The 19,202-nt window shown below is 39.7% G+C and overlaps 1 protein-coding gene across 3 annotated transcripts in view; it reads left to right on the top strand.

The window, feature by feature from the left end:
* Nucleotides 1-19,202, top strand: part of NKAIN3 (sodium/potassium transporting ATPase interacting 3) — a 613,676-nt gene that overhangs the window by 344,720 nt on the left and 249,754 nt on the right. The gene's annotated exons all lie outside the window — the stretch shown is intronic.

The raw sequence follows: 19,202 nt of genomic DNA, 5'->3' as shown, positions 1-19,202 counted from the left end.
TGCACAGAAGCTTTTTAGTTTGATGTAGTCCCATTTGTTCATTTTTTCTTTTGTTTCCCTTGCCCAGTCAGACAATGTACTTGAAAATATGCTGCTAAGACCAATGTCAAAGAGCGTACTGCCTATGTTTTCTTCTGGAAGTTTCATGGTTTCGGGTCTTACATCCAAGTCTTTAATCCATTTTGAGTTTATTTTTGTGCGTGGTGTAAGGGAAAGGTCTACTTTCATTCTTTTGCATGTGGCTGTCCAGTTTCCCAACACCATTTATTGAAGAGACTCTCCTTTCTCCATCGTATGCTCTTGGCTCCCTTGTCGAATATTAGCTGTCCATAAATGTGTGGGTTTATTTCTGGGCTCTCAATTTTGTTCCATTGATCTGTGTGTCTGCTTTTGTGTCAGTACCATGCTGTTTTGGTTACTATGGCTTTGTAGTATATTTTGAAATCAGGGAGTGTGATCCCTGCAGCTTTGTTCTTTTTTCTCAGGAATCCTTTGGCTATTCTGGGTCTTTTGTTTTTCCACATAAATTTCAGGATTCTTTGTTCTATTTCTGTGAAAAATGTCATTGGAACTTTGATAGGGATTGCATTGAATCTATAGTTTGCTTTAGGAAGTATGGACATTTTAACGATGTTAATTCTTCCAATGCAAGAGCACAGAATATCTTTCCATTTCTTTGTGTCTTCTTGGATTTCTTTCAACAATGTTTTACAGGTTTTGGTGTACAGATCTTTCACCTCTTTGGTTAAGTTTATTCCTAGGTATTTTATTCTTTTTGTTGCAATTGTAAACGGGATTTTATTCTTAAGTATTTTTAATGTTAAAAAATAGATACTTCTGGAAGGGAAAAAATGTTGGCCTATTTAGAGATAGCTATACTGTAGACAATAAAATCAGGTGTTCATCTGTTTGACTACCGATTAGATTGGGGTACAAGAATAGTGGCAGCCTACCCGGAGGCCTTGAATGTAGGAGGTTTGCACTATTGTTGAAAACATCTGGAAGTGAATTTCTAAGGTTTAAATAGTGATAGATGTGTACACTAAGGCCGCTTGCTGCTTGGATCAGACTATAATGATTTTGACTTGATCTATTTCTTTACCTTTAGAAACTCTCTACTTTATTTTTTGCTAAATCAATGAAAGCCTCATGCACTTTAACATGAGTGCCAAACAGAGAGGTGCTTTGTTATTAGTTTGCATTTATATTGTATTTTCCTTCAAATATTGTATTTTCCTCAAGGGGCTTTACAAAACATGACAGCAGTTATCAAAACACTTTGTCAGGTATGTAAGGCAAAAAATAATGCTTGTATAAATGTTCCAAAGGCATAATGCTTATTGGAAAATGTTGATTTTCTTAAGTTTTTAGAAGTAATCTTTTTAGAGATTTTCTTTAAAATAAGGTCCAACTTTCTTAAACATTTTCTTTTCTCAGCTTTGGACTCTGACACTTTAATTCAACAAATTCATTGAGCATCTACTCTATCCCAAGTATTTTTGTAGGGGCTGAGAATGCTACTCAGGGATGAAAGGAATTTGCTCCCATAGAGCTTTCATTCTAGTAGAAGAGACATGATATATAAACAGATAAATATATGACATAATATCATGTTGTATTAAGTGCTATCAAGAAAAAAAAAGGCAGGGGCTGGCCCCGTGGCCGAGTGGTTAAGTTCGCGCGCTCCGCTGCAGGCGGCCCAGTGTTTCGTTGGTTCGAATCCTGGGCGCGGACATGGCACTGCTCGTCAGACCACGCTGAGGCAGCGTCCCACATGCCACAACTAGAGGAACCCACAACGAAGAATACACAACTATGTACCGGGGGGCTTTGGGGAGAAAAAGGAAAAAATAAAAAATCTTTAAAAAAAAAAAAGGCAGGATAAGGAGCTAGAGAGTGATTTCATGGGAATGGATGGAGTTAGGAGACCCAAGTGGTAGAAGGGAGCAAGCCATATAAAGATATGAAGGAATGCCAGGTCCCCAAGATAGGAGCATGCTTGGCAGGCAGGAGAAACAGCAAGAATGCTGTGTGGTGTTGCTCACATGCCAAGAACAGGGTGAGGAGGGCAGGCCATGACTTTGGATAGCTAGGCAGTGGCAAAATCCTGTAGGAACCTATTGGCCATGGTAAGGATTTGGATTGAGTCTAAATGTAATGGGAACCCAATGGAAGGTTGAGCATAGAGGAATGACAGGATCAAAAATCAGTGTGACTGCTGTGTAGGGGACAAGAGTGGAAGCAAGCAGACCCATAGAGCTGACTGTGGTGGTCCAGGTAAGAAATAAAGGTGGCTTGGACTAGGTTGGTGGCAGTGGCAGAGAGGAGGGTAATCATATTTGAAATGCAGTTGGGAAACAGAGCTGCCAGAATATGCTAGTGTATCAGAGGCTGTGTATGAGAGAGCTTTAAATTCTGTCTCCGCCACACATGCTTTTGCCTCAGAGCTATGGTGTTCTCACCTGTGAGAGAAACAACAGAAACAACTTGTACATCAGAGTGGCTGAGAGGACTGAGGCCTCCAGTAAACACAGAGTGGGCTTTCGACACGTTGAAACTGTCCCCTCCCTCCTGCTTCTCAACTAGCCCTTGTCTTTCTTACTTTCTATCCTCTTTAACTTCACGTTCACTTTTCTTCCCGTTTTGGTTCTTGCTCCTCTGGTGTATATGGTCCTTGCCCTCCGAATGCCTTATTTGAGGATGCCCAGATGTTGCCAGCTGGTCCATCTTTGAACACATAAGGGGTCTGCCCAAGTGAGGAGTCTTCAGCCCAACTTTCTTAGCTTCCTGACAAATCCACTCTGCATTTTTAGACTCTTATCAAAATCTTTGACTTAACAGTTGATGTACTTCTAATAGATACATCCAAAACTGTAGTGGAAAAAAAACAAAAAAGATGTGGAGTATTTGCTTCCTCTCTTAACCGGAGACAGCCGTTAGCATTGAGAGTAAAAAAAGGAAACTGAGAGTCAATTAGAAAGTACTTTTTTCTACCAAGTTATATATATTTACCGTGAAATTCTTCTAATTACAGTGGATCAGTTATATTTAAACCCACATTTTGGTCCTTTGGGAAATTCTAATTGTGTGCTTTTTTTTCTGACACCAATCAATTCTCTAATTCTTCACCATCAACTGGGAGTCCAACTATTCAATTCAAATCTAACGCTGACTGCCCAGAGTCAGCACAGACTCCACAGGTGAAGAGCTCAGTCCCACAAGACTGCCCCACTTCACAGACCAGCTGCAAAGGGGATCCCCAGGCTACTCACACTTCTGCCCAGACGATTACAAATTCAGGGGTTCCCACAATCCCCCCTAGCATTCATGAAAGCATTTTACTTGTGATTATTGGTTTATTATGAAGAATACAACTCAGCAACAACCAAATGGAAGAGATGCATAGGGCAAGGTATGGGGATGGAGGATGGGATGTGCAGCTTCCATGCCCTCTCCAGGTGTGCCACCCTCCTAGCACCTCGATGTGCTGATGTGTTCACCAACCCAGAAGCTCCCCAAGCCAGATTGTTCAAGAATTTTTAAGGAGGTTTCATTAAGTGGGCATGATTGATTAAATCATTGGCCATTAGTAACTGACTCAATGTTCAGCACCCTCCCCGTCCCGAGGGAGTGGGGCTGGAAGTCCAACCCTGTAATCATGTGGTTGGTTCCTTTGGCAACCATCTCCCATCCTGAAGCTATCTAGGGGCCCCACCCCCTAAAAGTCATCTCATTAGCATAAACTCATACAAGGTCCAAAGGGGCTCCTTATGAATAGGAAAACATACTCATATCACTCAGGAAATCCCAAGGGTTTTAGATGCTCTGTGCCAGAAACCAACAAACACCAAATATATATTTTTTATTTTACTACCCTAATCATGGCCTCTTTGATTGCTATCCTAGTGAGAAAAGAACGTTTGGAAGGACCCTGACACTAGGTGCTGAGGTTTAACCAGAATGAAAAAGACACTGTCTCTGAGTGCAAAGGGCTTAAAGCAGGTAGAAAGGAGCACAGAGGTGAGTGCTTGACGGTCTCCTGCATCCAAGGCAAGTTCACAGAAGGAGCTCATTTCACCTGACATCAATCTCCCAAAGAAAGTGGCCTTTCCCCTTACATAGATGAGAAAATGGAAGTTTTACGGAAGGTAAATAATTTATCCCTGGTAAGCCAACTGATATCTGGCAAATGTAATTTTTAATCCTGGACTGCTCTCTCCAAGACTAAGATCATATCTCTTATTGACAGTTGCCTCTAGTATGTAAGAGAAACACAAAATGGAAGAAAAAAGAAAAAACAGGGCAAACATATTTGGTATTCTTACCTTCTTCTTCCTCCTCCTCCCCCACCACTGAGGAGCGTTCTGTCTTATCTAAGCAGCCTGAAAGCTTGAGACATGGGTGATCTATGAATAAACAAAAATGTGTCCAAGTAGCTGACACCACAGCCACCTAACGCAAAACGATAAGAAGACAGCATAGTAATCTTATGAATTCAAAGACTGTAAATCAACTTTTGTATTTTCAGATTGCAGAAAGGCATTGGCCCTGAATTATCTAAAAGATTATGTTCTCACAGCCCTGTAATTAGAATCTGAAATTAGGATCTGCCTCACCTGCTGCCTTTACTGGTGATCTTCATCGTAACATCTGCAATGCAAGGTAGCCATTTACAGCAGCTCTACCCTCGTTGCCCCATTCAGTCCTGCCCTACATCGTCCGTCATCCCATTCTGCACATGAGGAAATCATGTCTCCAAGAAGTCAAAATCTCTAGTCAACACACACAAAACAAGTGGCTAAAGGGAGAGTCAAACTTAGAATATTAGACCCAAGTCCATAATGTTTTTAGGGATATGATTCAGGTTTGAGGTTGGAAGCATCTAACTGACTCATCAGGATCCAGTGTCTACCTCTGCAGTCAACCCAGCCAAGAGCGAGGAAAGGAGGGTGTATCTTAAAGCTGAGTTGGTTCAAAGCTCCTGTCCCATGCAACTGTGTCTGAAAACAGCTGTAGTTTGTTCTGATTGCCTCTCGTGCAATGGACAATTAGTTGTAGTGGCTTTCCTTGTTTATTTTTTTCCATTTATTTATATTGCTTCCCCTTCATAAAAAAAGAAAGAAATAAAATAGATATCCTACACTTTTTTCTGCAGTGGTGCTGTTGAGTTAATAAGCATTCCAGTTTGGTTCTAATGTTTGTTAGACCTCAGGTCTCAACTTGGAGAGATCCTGTACTAAGTCAAGCAGTAAAATGTAACCAGTGATTTCATGTGAAGATGACGCCTAGTAGACAGATGTACAGACTCATCCTTACCCCTTCATTACAGTGAATTCATATGAGGCAAGTATTTATTTACCTTAGTGGAAGTCAACTTGTCAATTTCCATACTGGGTCACATATATTTTCAAGGGAATGGAAGCATTCAAACTTGAAGCAGCCAATATTATCTTGGTAAAATCTACTGAAAGAACATGCCAGTGGTTTTAAGGACCTTCCTAACCATTGACAAGTTAGTAAATGCTTGTTAAGATGTAGAAAAAAAACACAGTCAACAACATCTTTGAGGAAAAAAAAAAAGAATCAATCAAGAGCTAACACTGAATGGAAGAGCTACAAGGATATGTTATATACAAATGTGTATTAGCAATGTCCTTTCTGGACAATTTAAGGGATGCCAGGGGTAATTGGGAATATATTATACTTGAGTTTTACCTTATGTGCTGACTTTAGACCCTTATCTCCCTATAAGAGGCAACTGCATTTTGCCTAAAAGTGTCAATTCTTAGAATCCTGCTAGCCACCATTTATGCTACACCTAATGCAAGAAGAAAAGTAGAGAGGAAAGACCTCTAATTTTCTTGTAGAGATGAAATTGAAGTTATATTCATCCCCCTCCCCTTTAGCCTCTTGCTACTTTCTTTACCTATCAGGTGTGTTTCTCAGCAAAAGAAGATGTTAATGATCATATTAACATATTAAACAATGGCATAGGGAAGGCTGACATTTCCCAAAGCTTTTGGTCCATGATTAAAGTAATGAAAGTTGCTGGTTATTCAGACCAAGCCTATAAAGGCCTTAAATTCACTCACTACCTGAAAGGTCAGGTAAATTAAAGGAAAATATAGGGCTGGCCATGAACAGTCTGCATGTGGTGATCCTGAGTGCTCTTAAAAGTGGCTGAAACTAAAAGGCTTGGCATTAATTCTAGCCAGCTTCCTGGTATTGATTAAGAAGCAATCGCAAGTGCTCATTTGTGGGCAAATTAAGAGATAAGTCCTTTTCAGAAGGTCATTTACATGTCTTCTTTTTAATTAATATCACTGACTTGAAGATTTGCAGTTAAATTAGCCCATTAATTATAAAAGTCATCTGTTTGGAGAGTAGGAAAGGATAATTTATTTAATATCAGATCCAGGTTTTCAATAAATTGCCATTTCTTCTGATATCCTACTAGAAAGGCCTGAAGTTTTGAAGTATGAGTTGAATGGATGGTCATGGCCTGAGCTGTTTTGTTTTATTGTTGCTTATTATAAATGTAATATATAAAACTTTAAAAACCCTGAAAAATATATTGAATTATAATGAAGAAAAAAAGATCTATCTCCTCCCCCTTCTATGACTCATTGTACTTTAATATTACCATTTGTTAAGCTCAGCATGTGTATAGATGTTGTGAATGTGTGTATGCACACACATATATATATAGTATATACATAGCTCAGCATGTGTATAGATATATGCACTCTAAATTTGCCATTACTTAAAATATAGTTTCATATTTTGCTTTTTCACGTATTATAATAAAAGCATTTTCCTATGTAACAAATATCTTATTTTTTTGCTGAGGAAGATTAGCCCTGAGCTAACATCTGTGCCAATCTTCCTCCACTTTATATGTGGGTTGCCACCACAGCATGGCTGACAAGTGGTATAGGTCCAGGATCTGAACCTACAAACTCAGGATGCCAAAGCGGAGCACGCCAAACTTTAACCACTATGCCACAGTGCCAGCCCCCAAATATCTTTTGAAAACTATGTTTTAATTAAACTTTTATTTGAGACAATTATAGATTCACATTCGGTTGTAAAAAATAATGCAGAGACAGCCTTTATCCCCTTTGCCCAACTGGCCCCAAGGGTAGCATCTTGTAAAACTGTAGTACAATATCACAACCAGGATATTCACATTAATACACTCAAGATATAGAACATTTCCATCACCACAGGATCCCTCATGTTACCCTTTTATAGACACACATAATTACCTCTTGTCCTTAACCCCTGGAAATCACCAAACTGTTCTCCATTTCTATAATTTTGTCATTTAAAGGACGTTATATAAATGGAATCATATAGTATATAGCTTTTAGGGATTAGCTCTTTTCACTCAGCATAATTCTCTGGGGATTCATCCAAGTTGTTACATGTATCAATAGTTCATTCCTTCTTATGGCTGAGCAGTATTTATTCCATGATATGGATGTGTTACAGTTTAACCATTCACTCATTGAAAGAAATCTGGGTTGTTTCCAACTTTTGGCTCTTATGAAGGAAGCTACCAGGAACATTTGTTTTACTGCACAAAATTGGAGTTCACTTGCCTAATGCACATAAATGGCCAATTAATTACAGCAGCACCCTCTGGGAAAAGAGGTCAGCTTTATTGTGCAAGACTGACCTGCAGTGAGACGGGGTGTGTGCCCTTAGATCTGTCTCCCCAATTCAGGATTTGGGGTGAAATTTAAGAGGTTAGGGAGAACAGGCAGGCATGTGGAAACACTGGTGGGACCGGTTTTCTTTGGGGGTCTTCAAGCATTTATGGTTTTAAACATTTATGATGAGGTTCTAAACTTTTATTATAGTGTTCTAAACATTTTTGATGAGGTGGGGAAGGATTTTAATGCCGGATCTTCCTGATTGAAGGACCCCTCGCTTCTATTAAGAGTCCAGCTTTCAAGTTCCAGTCATGTCCTGGTCCTTGGATTCCATGGGAAGAAGGATCTTTGGTTCTGCGGTCATTTCAGGTCATGATTTTTTCTTTTGCACTTCACCTGGCTACGTGACTCTGCGGTTTTTCTGAAAGACAATCCTTAACCACTTTGTTGATAAGAGATAGGGTCTGTTTGAACTGGCTTTAAATGGGCCCGAGGTTACATTTGTGTACAGGTTTTGTGTGAATGTAAGTTTTCATTTCTCTGAGATACATGCCCAAGTGTGTAATTGCTGGATCATTTGGTGGTTGCATTCTAGTTTCATGGAAAACTGCCAAAGTATTTTCTAGAGTGACTCTACCATTTTATATCCTAACTTTCAGTGCATGAATCTAGTTTCTCTGCATCCTCGCCAGCATTTGGTGATGTCACTGTTACTTATTTTAGACATTCTGATAGGTGTATAGTGATATCTCATTATGGCTTTAATTTGCATTTTCTTAATGGCTAATGATTTTGAATATCTTTTCGTTTGCTTATTTCCAGTAGTCAAATGTCTCTTCATGTCTTTTGCCCATTTTGTAATTCGATATATTGGGTTTATTAATGTCGAGTTTTGAGACTTCTTTATATATTCTAGATACTAATCCTTGATCAGATATGTGGTTGCAAATATTTTCTCCCAGTCTGTAGATTGTCTTTTTATCCTCTTAACAGACTCTGTAACAGAGCAAATATTTTTAAATTTGTTGAGATCCAATTTGTTGATTTTTCTTTTTATGGATAATATTTTTGATGTCAAGTCTAAGAACTCTTTGTCTAGCTCTAGATCCTGAAGATTTTCCTATTTTTAAAATGTTTTATAGTTTTATGTTTTGTATTTAAGTCTGTGATCTATTTTGAGTTAATTAATTTAGCTGTAATTTTATTCCTTATATAGGATTGAATTAATATGTTCACAGTGGGAGAACTTTTTCTTTTTTTGAGCATTAAACCAAGAAATTCACTGATGAAGTGAAGCTAGGATAAAAGAGGCATAATTGGATATTAATTGAAGATAAACTGCAGTCCGTTTGAACCAGCTTAAGACACGGGATTTCAAACTGACGCCCCTTCCTGGCAGTCTGCTTTTTCCAGGTCTCCAAAGGTCTAGTCCAAAATGCACGTTGATCACTCCGCTCCTCCCCTCTCATCCCTACTGGGGAGCTATTGAAGTCTTTGATCCACCAAACCCACTTGTCTTCCTCTTCTTTGTTTTCACTTGTTATTTCTCTTTCTCGTTATAAAGAATATCAACATAGTGCTAACATTGGCAACTGCATTAAAATATTATCAAACAATCTAAAATCAGGAAACTCTTCCTTAGAAGTTAAATTTGCATATTTCATTGCAAAATTGCATAGGAATTGCAATTTTGCATAGGAAATATAAAATAATCTTAAATAAAACAATATACATATATTTGTTTATAATCCAGATAGATGTAATACAAATGTCTAGATTAGGAGGCAGATAATAATCCCTAAGAATGCCATTTAGGTTGGCAAGCTATGAACCAGGATCAAAGGCTCAAGAGATGACAGAAAGATGTCAGACAGAGCACATCCTGGAGAAGAGAAATGAGGAAAATTCATGGATCTAGGTTCACAGGATTTATAAGCATACTTGTTTTAACTCTCTCTCCATATTGATGTTATAGCTGGAATTATCAATGTATTTTGGGGCCAATGGAAATGTCTCAGAGTCAATATTTATTTTTTTAAACAGAACATATAAAGTACAATGATGAAAATAGAGGAAACGTTCTTGTTGGCTGTGAGTTATGCAAAGGGCCTAAAGGCTCCAGGGGAGAGGGAAAAATAAAGAAGAAAAAAAAAATCTGTCTCTCTGAAGATAGAGAGATAGAAGGAAGACAAATTCAGTACCTGAGACCGTTGGCATATTTCTATCTGGACAGTAGCAATGGAATGCTTCTCAAAACCATCAGCAAAAAGGGAACCTTCTGGGCAGAAGCCAGGTCATGAGGTGCCCCTTTTGTCTCAGGCCTGGCAGATGACTCAGGATGTTCTTGTGCTCCTGTGAGATCAATGATGCCAGAAAAAACTTTTCACACCACTTTAAATTTATATGGATAATCAACTTATGCCAAATGACAGGGTACTTACTTGAAGAACAATAGTCGTAATAAAAATGTTATGGAGTATAAATGGTTGATGGTAGATTTTTCAGTAACATAATGAATAGGTGCTTTTAGATAATGTAATGTGAGTGCAAATGGATATTATGATTAGGAAAAAAAATCATGCACTTGTACAGACATTGTTTAAGTACCTAGAAATGTTAATCAATTGATATAGCCATTTATAAAGTTTATAGCTATGTTTAACTTTTATATTTGTATGATTTCTCCTACCATCATTACTTTATGCGTAAAATGTCCAGTAGAGAATATATTTATATTAAAATAACAACACTAACCATGGTCTGAACAACTGATACATAACATTTCTTTGACGTGATATTTCAGGGCATAATATTCTCAGCCCAACTTAATCCTTCATGTCTCATTCATCTAATTCATTCATTCATTCATTCATCAGTACCCATGACACACTGAACATTGTGCTGGAGATATAAAGCTGTGAGCAAGGTCTAGAAGTGGTATATAATTCTAAGAAAAACTTCAATTAATTAAGTTCCTCTTGGTTCTCTGCAAGTGCTGTCTCATTTAATTCTTACAAGGGTCCCTAGAGATAGACACCATTGTCCACATTTAACAGATAAAGAATCTAGACTTTGCCCAAGGTCATATGGCTAATAAATACTGAAACCTGGACTCCCACTCAGATTTTTCTGACTCAAAAGCTAATTAAGCGCTGCGCTACACTGAGTTATGTAAAGCTGCTGATGCTATTTCGGCTCCACTTGAGTCCTTTCTCCACTTCAGAACCACTTACCAACTCTGTGACTCAGGCAAATTGCTTAACATCGAAGCCCAGTTTCCTCATCTGAAAATGGGGACCGTAATAGTTCCTGCCCCATCAGGTTCTGATAAATGTGTCAATTGCTTTGAGAAATAAACAAAGCATGTGAATTGCAGGAGAAGGAGCACTTCAGTTTGCCTAAGGAATTGAGAAGGGCTCCTAAGAAAAGGTGACGTATGACAAGGGAGTTGAAGGGTGAGAAGAAATTGGAAATTGCCATATCCTCCCTAAGTCATCTTTTATGGGTCTCTTTTGAGTCGTAATCACTATTTCTCCCTCTTCCTATTACCCATTCAGAAGAGTCACGAGCAAAGAGAAATCACAATTATTGAAAACTCACTACATTAATGTCAAACATTGTTACAAACTTCACATATGTTAATACAACATAATCCAAATAGCAACCCTATGTAAGGAAACTAAGGTGCCAAGAGTTTAAATAATTTGCACAAGAAAACAGCTTGTGAGTCCTATACTTGTGGTATGCTTAATTTTTGAGAAGGGTAATTTTTTAGCTCTCTAGCCCTTGAGATATTTCTGTGTTCATTAGTTCCCAATCCCACCCTCCCTACTAGGGTATAGGCACCTCCTGGAGTTTCTTCCCTTCCACTAGAATAAGTAGGAGGGGCACCCAATGATTCTACTATGAGCAAGTCGCAGGCAGGTCCTTCAGAACCACTCAACTTTCATTGATTTCTGTGGAGAAAAGCCTTATTCAGATGGGAATGCAGAGATAGATTTATTTGTTTCTGATATAAAGTCATGTTTCATGCTGGGCTCAATCATTCCAACGAGTGAGGAGGTTGAATTCAGATCAATGACGATTCCAGAGATTGTTCTTACTGAGAAAATACATTAAGTGGCCTGTTGGGCACAGATACTGAAAAAGCATCAGAAGCACAAGGTCCTGATTGTCTTCAGACTATGTGAACATAGCTGCCAGGACACCCATTCAGCACTAAGCTCAGCAGCATTCCCCAGGGTGAAGGAGGGAGATGCACAGAAGGCACTGGGGCATCAGGTCTAAATACAGGGCTCTGGGGACACAGTCTGGGCGTTTGCATCTCAGCTACACCTGCTACCTCTCAGGGAAGTTACCTAACTGTCCCGTGGTGTTGTCATCTATAAAATGCACATGGCAATTGCAAATTCATCATAATATGTATGGTTGTCATGCACATTAAATAAGATAGTGTAAGCAAAGCACCCAAAATAGTACCCATCACACATTAAATGAAACAATGAAAAAATAATGCACTGCTGCTCAAAGCATCTTGCCACAAGGCTTAAGTACCAATTTCAGAGAGTAAGTCATCCACTCTTGCCTCTAAGTTGCCAAATGTAACAATTAACTCTGTTCAACATGTCATTGAAATACAGGAGAATATTTAGCAAGTTTTTGAAGCTGGTTGCCAAAGTGCTATCTGCATGATTTGTACATGCCGTGCCTCAAAGGAAGGATATGCTGGTGGCCAGAACTAAGAAAAAGCCAAGGAAGAAGATTATCCTCCTCAAAAAAACCCAATGCCTGTGAGCAACTGTGAGAGAGAATGGACAGAATGTGCATCGTGAATGAGAAGTTCTGCATTCAAGCTGTGACTCTGCCACTTAGCAGCAGAATGACTCTCTGCCAATTACTCTCTCTAAAATTTAGTTTCCCTATTTGAGAAATATGAATAACAGGACCTCACGAAACTAAATATGCTTTCAATATCTTTGTCAGCAATCGTGCCCTGTGTAAATGCTAGCTATTATTACCACATTGCTTCAGTGGCTAAAATGCCTATGTCCTTGGAGGGTTGGGCTGGTCTAACAGTTATTCGTAGGCTCTTGTGAATTACTTCAAGATGCAGTCAGGCTGCTTTCCACTTATATGTGGCTAGGACCAAGGATGCCGGATGTTGGGAGCTTTCTCTGTGCTGTGGAAAGAGTGATGTGAAAAGTAATATTCCTTAGAACATGGAGTACTCAGGAGCAGGGATGGGAAGGGATCCAGAGAGAAAGATGGTAGAATTCTGCTAATTTCACATGCTTTGAAGTGAGACTGATGCAGGCCCTAATATAAGATGACGATCATCAAGATGATGATATGATAACGATTGCAGTAATTACAACTTGCCTTTTCATAACCCATTTCAAGTTTAAAAAGCTCCTTATCTCCTGAAAAAGTCACAATTCTCTGGCAAAATAGACAACTGGAAAGAGTGCATCTTTCGTCATCTTTAGCTTGCTGATTTCATGGAAGTTTGAAGGAAAGGCCAATTTCTTGGGAGGTAGCAGGACCTGGAGGACAGGAAGCAGATTCTGGAGGCAGAAAGGTCTTTCCTGGTTCTACCCCTCACGAGACATATACACATAGACAAGCTCTTGAATCCCATGAAGACACAGTTTCCTCATCCCTAAGAACAATAACACCTACTTCACAGGCCATGATAGGAATAAATAAGATCCTGCAAACAACATGCCTTCTACAGGTCACTCAATAAACAGGGCCCATTATTATTATAGCTGCACGCATCTGTAAGAGCATCTTGCACTCTGAAACACTGTGGGAGATCTATAAGTGCTAGTCATTGTTTCCTTCATTCTGAGTTAGATCATTACCCTGCTTCACAGATGGGGATGCTGAAGCCCACAAAGGTCGAAGACCTTCATCGAGACTATAAGGTTCTCTTGCACATCAGCTTTGGGAAACATCTCACAAGCCATGGGGCCTGGAGGGGAGACTGGGACTATATCCAAGCTTATGTCAGTGAGATACAAAAATGTTATTATCTCAACGTGGAATTAAGTGCTTGTATATGTTGCCGCACAACAAAATACATTATTGATGCGCTAATGTTTTCCCTGCTGGGTTTATACGTGGTTTGCATAGCAAATTTTGCACATTCTGTCATCACCTGTATTTGAAAGTAGGATGTTTCGTGACAAATTATCCCATTATCTAACCAATTTTATCATTACCAGTTTTTTCATTTCCAATCTAAATGTTTCATTTTTGGATTGCATAATGTTATTTCTTATTATGCAATGCTAAATCATTTTAAGTAATTCTAGCCTGTTCTGTTATTCTCTTCCAAATATTACTAAGTAGTTACCCTTTCTTCTCAGGATTATTTATCTCTAATCTATGCATAAGCTATGTTCTTAATGTTTTCGCGTAGGTCATATTCTTAATCACTGTTAGCACTTTAGGGTGTGTTCTAGTTCATCAAGAAGTTTTTATAGATTTTGTATCCATAAGTCATGTTTTTAGACAACCTCCGATTCCACACTATAAAAACAGACATGTATTGGTGTCTCTCTCTGTCCCCAGGTGGCAACTTCTATGAGGGCAGGGACTGTCTTTTTCTTAACTTTTTTTTCCCAAAAACTCAGCAGAGTACCTGGAATGTAGTAGTCCTTGATACATATTTGTTGGGTGAATATTGAATATATGGCTTAAATTTATTTTATTTTTAACAAAATAAATAATTCATTAAGCTCTCAAAAATATCTATTTGAAAACATTTTCTCCCTTCAACATATTTGTGTGCTACCTAATTTATGCAAGACACTGGCCCAGGGGTAGAGAAATGAATAAGCCCTCGCCTGATCATGAAGGCAAGACACAAACGTAAACAGATAATGTTGGCAAATCCCCTGGACGGTGTTACTATGTGCCAGGCCCTGTTCTAACATCTCACCTATGAATGTATTTCATCCTCACCACTACTCTTTTTCAAGTCCTTTTCTTATAGTTGCTCATATAGTTTGTACCACAACCTTAGGGAGTAAGGCAAGTTATTTAACATCTCTGTGGCTCAATTTTCTCATTGGTCAAATGAAGTTTTATTGATGGAATAAATACATTTTGCACTGCTAGTGTGTGCCAGACACTGTTGTAGGCAGTAGGGAAATAGCAGCAAACACAATGGGAAAATATCCTCGCCTTTGTAATCTTGCATTGATAATAGTACCTACCTCATCAGATTGCTAGGAGTATTAAATGAAATGATACTAGTAAAATCACCTAGAACAATGCTGGCACATAGTAGGCACTCAGTAAATGTTAGACATTATTATTATGCAACAACATACGTAGACTAAGTAGATAAATATATGTTTCCCATTGATTAGGAGGGAATTGCAAGAGAACAAATAGTTCAATATAAATTCATCACCAGTCAGTAAGAGAAATTCTAAGTGTTGGATGGCGATAGATTCAGGAATGTGGGGGCAACGTTTACTCTAAGCAAAGTATTTCAAATTCACTCCTTTTCATGAGACATGAGTTTATGAAGTTTATATATGGATCTATACTCAAGAGTTTAATTCATTTTGGATTTTTAAGAGGTGCATGCTAATAATTTTAATGTAATTACATTAGAAAGTTGTTTAAGCAAAAGGCAGAGTCTGAACTGTAAAAACATACTGTAGAATGGAACCTTCCTTCCAAATGAATATAAATGATGTTCTGCAGTGAAAGAAGTGTAAGCCATAATGCAGACAGTTATAATGAAATTTGACCTAATTAGTCTTAGAGAGCTGAGACTCTTCATTAAAAGCAGCACTTCAAAATCATGTAATAATGAAGCTTTGGTTCTTAAAGGCTGATGGGAGCTATGACCCTAAAAAAACAAGTTTTCTAGATTTTCCAAGTATATTCAGCAAGTCACCAAAACTGTAGCAAAACTGTGATGAGGTACATGTAGAATATTGTACATCCTCCGTCTCAGTGCTTCCACCTCCGTTACCTTGCTCAAGTCTCTGACCCGACCCTCATCACCACCTAGCTCTGCAGGCAGTGTTGCTTGTTATTTCAAAGTGGAAGTAGAGGCAAGCATTTGTAACTTCCCACAGCTTGCCTTCTGTCTTTCTCTAAGCTCTTCTTCTCTCTGACTCGGAGAAAGAGATGCACTTCCACCCAACACCTCCTACTTCCTCCTGAAATCTCATCTTTCTTTCGTGTGTTTTTATTCTTCCCCCACTGATGGATCTTTCCTTTTTCATATAAACAAGCCTTCAGCCTCCCCTCCAACACTAGGAGACGGGCAACTTTCCTCCACATCCCGCCCTGTACCTCCCTGTTCACAGCCAAGTCTCTAGAAAGACAAATCTGTTCTCACAGTCTCCACTTCCAAACCTCCCAATACTCCCCAGAAGGAGGGGCCCTTGCCATTCCTGTGGAACTGCTCTCTCTCAGAGGTCACTAATGACCTCTCCCTGCCAATTCAAGACAGCACTGTTTGGGTCTCTTTTTACTAGAATTTTCTGTAGCATTAGAAACTTTTGACCACACTCTCTTCAAAATCCATGTCTCCACAGGGACGTCTTTCCTGACCTCCACACAGGTATCTCTGCCTGTTCCTGGACATTTCCTCCTCAACGGCAGCTCTGTGATGTCTCACCTTGCGTTCCCCTCCCCCCATCCTGCTCCTTCTCTGATATTCCTTAAGTTTGTGAGGGATGCCAACCTTCACCCAAAACCTAATCCAGGGTCATGAAAAATTCTTCTATACCTTCCGCATACTCCCATGCCTATAACGTCCTGAAGCCAGAATAATTTTCCTAAAATCAAAACCTGATCATGTCACTCCTGTATTTGTAAGCTTTCAGTGGTTTTTCACAGCTTTCAGAAGAAAAGCCAAAACATTAAACGAGATGCTCTGAGTCCCTCATGAACTGACCTTGGCTGAATTTTGCACCTACTCTCTTGATCTTCCCTCACAGGTATTTTTCATTCCATCTGTTCCAAACTAATTTTACTTCCCAGAGACTTCTCTGTACTCTCACATCTCTGGAACACTCCTACTCCCTCTGATGCCTAGCTAACCCCTTATCCTCAAGATCCAGTTTCAGCACCACCTCCCCTGAGGTCCTGTCTACAGAAGATTTCTCTCTTCCTGTGACCTCCCAGGGCCAGTCTCCCTTCTGCCGTCTTCACATTTGTGCATTAAATGTGCATGGTTGACTTGAAAGTCTCTCTGAGTAGGTTTCAAGTCACATAAGGGTGGGTACAATGTCTTACTGATGGTCTTAATCATGGTACCTATCTCAATGTCTGGCACAGATTAGGTATCGAATATTACCACATGTTGAAATTGTAACACAATGTCAATGGCCACGTGGACACTGAAAAGACAAGCCCAGCGCCACTTGTAGTTGCTGAAATGCTGCTGATGCGTCACACCTGGGGAAGCCTAGTGCTCACCTGTGTGGGGCGGTCTCTTGGTGGCCTGCCGCCGCCTTTTCTCAGCTGTGACACTCTCTTTCTTATATGTAGATGACCCCATAATTAAGGGCAACCATTTGCATTGGTTTAGTAGTTTTTCACATCAATCTATTTTTTAATATAACACATATGTTTTTAATATGATCTGCTAACATGAATTTATTTTTAATTGAAATACCTATAACCCTATAACCCTTCAGGAATATAACTGAGAAATGCTAAACCAGGGTATAAAATGAAAATACCAGGCACCTTTGATAAATATTAACATAAACTTTCAATTATTCTCTCCTTTCAATTCTGAGTAGGAAACTGAGTTTCTGTGGGGTTGAAGTAGAAAAGGTGTTTGAATAGTCAGTTTCTGTAACAGCTGATTTACAAATATCTCTAAGTAGGAGTTAGGTTTAAATGGCCCTGAAGGGTTGTATATTTCATAGAACGCAAGAATAAATTCACATCCTGATTACTCCAAGGAAATTTAATAAAAATGTCCCTCTAACGGATTTATCCTACCAAGGGGCAATGCAATGCTTCGTCTCTATCTTCTTCTGCAGTGGTTGCCCCAGGAAGGGAGTCAGGATGGCAGGCAGAATGGCCCTGGGCTGCAGGGGTAGAGCGGGGCGGCTCTGTGGTTCTATTTGGGATGTGTGGAGGCTGCAAAGTGTAAGATAAGAGAAGGGCCTGGGAACTTACTACTCTTGCCCCCAAATCCTCACTCAGCCTCCTGATAGCTGGGTGACTGAGCAAGTTACCTAACCTCTCTGAGCTCCGTTTCTGCATCTTGTAAAACTGGGTAAAACTAATTCAAATCCCACAGGCTATTTTGAGCATTTTTATTTCAGAATATTTTGAAAGCATGAAGTATTTATGGGGACGCATCTTCTTCCTCTCTTTATTTTCCATATGACTATTACTTTTGTGTCACGTTGATAACTCCATCCCCCGCCACAGCAGGGTCCTGAACTTCCCAATCATTACAACACCTACTATCTCAGTAGTCTTGTGACCATGGGTGGGGCTTTCATGTCTATATCTGTAATCCTGAATTCTATCTCTCATCCTGTGTTTCTTGCAATGGGAAAGACCCACTGGGTAAAAAAACACAATAATAACAACAGAGGTCATTAAGTGAATGTCAGGCCTTTGCATATGTTATTTCTAATCTGTACAACAGCCCCACAGGGTAGGTGTCAGTGGCCCACAGTAGAGAGAGGCACTGCAGATAATAAAGAGGGATGGTGTGCCAGAGGGAAGTCCATAAAATGCCTGATGTGGTCAAGTCCGCTGCTCCTTGTGAACAAAAAGGCCAAAAGTACAGCTTGTCTTTATGTACAGCTGCCACACTTTCTGCCACATAACCCTCCAATTTCAGCCATATGACTGGAGGCAGATGTGCTTGGCCCAGAAGGGCAACCAACCAGGGGAGCACTGGCAGGAACCTTGCCTGGTGGAAACCAGATAAAACCTGCACTTAGCTAATCTGAATGAGAGAGGATATGCAGAGGGCATGCACGTTACCTCCCTCCTCTGTCCCTCAGCATCTCGGAGAGTGCAAATAATGCAGGCAGTAAGGATCAGGAGTCCTGAGTATTTACTTACTGAGTTGGAACTCTTCCTCCTCTCTCCTCTCTCCTCTCAAAGAAGAAGAAAATAAACATAGGGTGGACGTAGGAGTGTATGCTCAACTTAATTGAAGCCATGAAATTAGAAGCGTAATTACATAGAGAAGTGCTCTTCTTTCCTACAAGTAATGTCCAAAGAAAATAGTGGCTGTATCTCTCAGAGATGGGAAGAGGTGGTCCCTGGTCGGGATACTCCAGGGACAGTTGGGAGGGAAGGGACAGAGCTATAAAGGAACAAGGATATGTCAGCAAAGACTCAGCGTAAAAGTTCCTAAAAGTGCCTTTAAAGAAAGGAGAAAAAAGGGAGAGGGAGCGAATGGAGGTGCTTGTTTGGGCTAAACCAAACAAGAATGGAAGTGCTGCTGTAACTGGCCTGGGGACAGTGTGATGGACATGTAGGGAGGAAAGAGAGGAGGAAGAGGTGGAGGGAAGGAGGAAAAAGGGAAGA

This window comes from Equus caballus, chromosome 9, assembly GCF_041296265.1.
Source record: "Equus caballus isolate H_3958 breed thoroughbred chromosome 9, TB-T2T, whole genome shotgun sequence".
In the NCBI taxonomy this organism is placed as follows: domain Eukaryota; kingdom Metazoa; phylum Chordata; class Mammalia; order Perissodactyla; family Equidae; genus Equus; species Equus caballus.
Note: the sequence above shows the minus strand (reverse complement) of the source record. Positions and strands in the feature narration are given on the sequence as shown.